General features: G+C 35.7%; 1 long non-coding RNA gene across 1 annotated transcript; it reads left to right on the plus strand.

Annotated features, from left to right (window-relative positions):
- Window positions 1-2182: 2182 nt before the first annotated feature.
- Window positions 2183-3082, plus strand: LOC134248215 (uncharacterized). The gene is made up of 2 exons (XR_009988004.1): window positions 2183-2490; window positions 2792-3082. It is a non-coding gene; the product is annotated as an uncharacterized LOC134248215 (long non-coding RNA).
- Window positions 3083-3709: the final 627 nt, after the last annotated feature.

The following is a 3709-nucleotide window of genomic DNA, read 5'->3' on the forward strand; positions in this document are numbered from 1 at the left end:
ATGGCAACGGAACGCCTGATCAAATTAAATTATATATTTTTAGTAACATCCTTGCCTTATCCCTCTCCATAATTAAGAGAAACATTTTCTGAGTGGGGGCCTTAAATGGACCTTACCCTATATACTCCTTTCTCACGGTTTTGATTAAAACTGTCTCTAATTGCAAAATATTACGTAAAAAGGGATATGTTTTGATTAAATAGAATACAGGCACATAGGCTGTGGAATTATATACGGTTTTTGTATAGTTAAAAACCTGTAATTCATTTCTAAAGTTTTCAATTTATTACAACTAGTTTTTTTTTTATTTTATGATCTTACTATTTATGTAAAATATCTTCATTTATAGGAATTGAATTGAATGAGGAACATTTAATCTTAAAAGAACCATTAACATTTAGTCGATATGTAAAGAAGCATTACAAAGCATTATAAGTGGAAAATCAAAGCATCGATCGTTTAAGACAAAATGAGATATTTGGAATTTGCACAAAAATCTTCTGAAAGCCTATGAATTCTTCCAAATAAATAGGAAAATACTACAGTCACAGTAAAAAAGTATTCGGTATAAAATGGCGGCGTGTTTACACACTGTTTACATCATGGTATTAAAAAAAGAAAATGACCTTGCCCTCTTGATATCACATCACAGGAAATAGATTTGTATAAATTTAGAAAAATCAGTCACAAGATAAATTACGTGACAATATTTTCGTCTGCTTTTTTACAAATTTAGAGCAAGTATAGCAAGAGTGAAAAAGATGGGTCGGAAAGGAAAATAAATGGGGTCACATGTGAAAAACATCATCGTGGAGTTAATGCAGAAAGGTTATTCTCGGAGAAAGATAAGAGAAATGTTACAGTTACCAAAATCAACAGTTATAGACGTTTGTCGAACATTTTCTGAGACGGGATCTGTTGAAAACAAACCCAGAAGCGGCCGACCTCCAAAAATCGGGCCCCGTGACTATCGGAAGTTAGAGAGGATTGTGAAAACAAATCGTAGATGTTCACTTTCTAATATAACGGCAAAATTTAACGAAGAAAGATAAGAACCAGTTAGTAAAAGGACAGTACAGCATAACTTGCACAAACATAACTACAGGAGAAGTGTTTCCAAGAAGAAACTGGTTATTACAGAGGTGAATCGTAAGAAGCGGCTTGCTTGGTGTCGGGGGAAAAGACGATGGTCAGTAGAGGACTGGAAGCGTGTGATTTTTTTTCAGATGAGAGTAAAATTATAATGGGTCATGATGAAAGGACTAGGATTTGGAGAAAAAAGGACGAAGGATGGAGGCCGGACCTTGATCAGCACCCAGATAGCAAGACTATGTTGGGCCAACATTGGCAAAAGGTTGTATGGTTAGCGTTGGGGAAACAACGTTGGGCCAACGTTGGACCAATGTCACCATGCCAACCTTCTCGACCATGACAGAATTCCTATGTTGGCCCAACGTTGGTCCAACGTTAGCAACTTCCATTCACTTTACTTCACAAGGAAGGAGGGATGTTGATGTTGGCCCAACGTTGGCCCACTGTTTTTAATACACCCTTAAAGAAAGTGTCTTTTAAAGTTGGTAGTAGTATGTTGGCCCAACGTTGGCTCGATGTTTGTAACACACCCATAAAGAATGCGTCTTATCAAGTTGATCGTAGTATGTTGGCCCAACGTTGGTCAAATGTTTGTAATAAATACTTAAAAAGTGTCTTATCAAATTGGTAGTAGTATGTTAGCCCAACGTTGGCCCGATGTTTGTAATACACCCTTAAAGAAAGTGTCTTATCAAGTTGGTAGTAGTATGTTGGCCCGACGTTGGCCCGATGTTAGCACGAGTGTTCTTTTGTTTAGGTGTTTCAAAGATGGGATATTTATATTGGGCCAACGCTGGCCCAATTATTATACTGCCAAGTGTCATTCGTAGCTGCTGAGCTTTACGTTGGGACAAGGTTGGTTCTAATTAAGTTTCAATTTAGATGCACATTCTGAAATAATTAAGAGTACATTCAATGTCCATGCTTTTAACTGGATGACTGTTCTTGTTTAGATCTGATATTTTCAATATTTTAATTTTGAACTTAAGTGATCACAGCACCAAAGAGTGTTTTACTATATTTTTTGAATTGTGCACATGCATGCGTATTTATTTATTTGAAATAAAACCCTTGAAATAATGAATTTTCTCATGAGCGTTGTATTCATAAGAATTTATAGAAGACTGAATATAAGTTCTCAGGAACAGGATGTGAATGAAGCCTACATATACATAAATCAAAATGGCACAGCTTTATAATTAAATGGAAACAAAAGTTAGGCGTTCCCTAAAGATTAGGGGAGTCGTGCGGGTATCAAATTACACCAAACTGTAGAGTGAGCTGTCAGATTCAATTGCTCACAGACTTGCTCATAGACTGAAAATGCAGGGCAAGCAAGAAGAAGTGAAATTTAAATTTGTGGATTATACACTTGCTTTAGCTGCATTTAGAAGCGATGTAAGTATATTTATTCTTATTTACATGTATTCAGGCTAACCGTTAAAATTGATTCGGAATTCATTCTTTTCATGTTTTTGCACACAAGTACTGTAAGTTAAGGTTAAATAAGATCTTTTAAGTTGTTTCTATCTAATTCTTAACTGTCTATTACAGACACGATTGTAACAAGGAAATTAAGGTGCACTAATAGTATAATACATCATTCTCTTTATTAGAAGATTTAATTTAAGTAATATTTATTCATAAGTTGGACCAGTAATTGCATTGTTTCTAATATCAAACTATTTTGTATTTTCAGTCAGAGACTGCAAGGAAAACAAATGTTGTGGCGGTAAATAGCAATGAAATCGAAGACCATGCATAAAGAAGTGTTTAAAGTGTATGACAAAGATCAAGATGAAGAAAACGGGAGGCGACGAAGGGACGGAAAAAGAGTGGGAATACAACAAAAGGACAGTTATAAAGGAAGTGAGCCCTGATCAAGAACTTTGAATTGATAATTTTTAATAATTTACCTCTATTGTCTATTTTAAAATTTATTTTGTAAATTGTGATTGAATTGATGTATATAAAATATTTTCACAGTGAATCATATGTAATGTTTTCATTGAACATGTCCATGTATGCATTATGAATGCAGATTGAATTGTGTGTTAATTTTTTTAAACAGTCATAAAATAAGGTTATGTAAAGCATCACTTAACCAATTGAAAATGTTTCTATGTAATAACTACGTTGACCAAACAATTTGCCATCTGACATTGTAAAAAAGGGTCAACATTGGACCAACCTAACCAATCAGTTGTTAAGGTTGGCTGTTAGTTGGCAAAAACTACAAACTACGTTGGCCCAACAATTTGCCATCTGACATTTCAACATAGGGCCAACGTTGGGCCAACCTAACCAAACAGTTGTTAAGGTTGGCTGCTAGTTGGCATACACTAATAACTACGTTGGCCCAACAACATGCCATCTCACATTTCAACAAAGGGCCAACCTAACCAACCAGTAATTAAGATTGGCTGATCATTGTCATACAATTATACCTACGTTGGCCCAACAATATGCCAACATGTTGGACCAACGTTGGGCCGATGAGCAAAATTACCGTGGGCCAACGTATGGTTACCAACAGTGGACCAACGTTGGAAAAAAAATTGGGCCAACGTTGGCCCAACTATGTCTTGCTATCTGGGCAGAGGACTTCTCAAGCGAA

This window comes from Saccostrea cucullata, unplaced genomic scaffold (genome assembly GCF_032062105.1).
Source record: "Saccostrea cucullata isolate Sc308-1 unplaced genomic scaffold, CSIRO_AGI_Scuc_v1 ctg1928, whole genome shotgun sequence".
Classification (NCBI taxonomy): domain Eukaryota; kingdom Metazoa; phylum Mollusca; class Bivalvia; order Ostreida; family Ostreidae; genus Saccostrea; species Saccostrea cuccullata.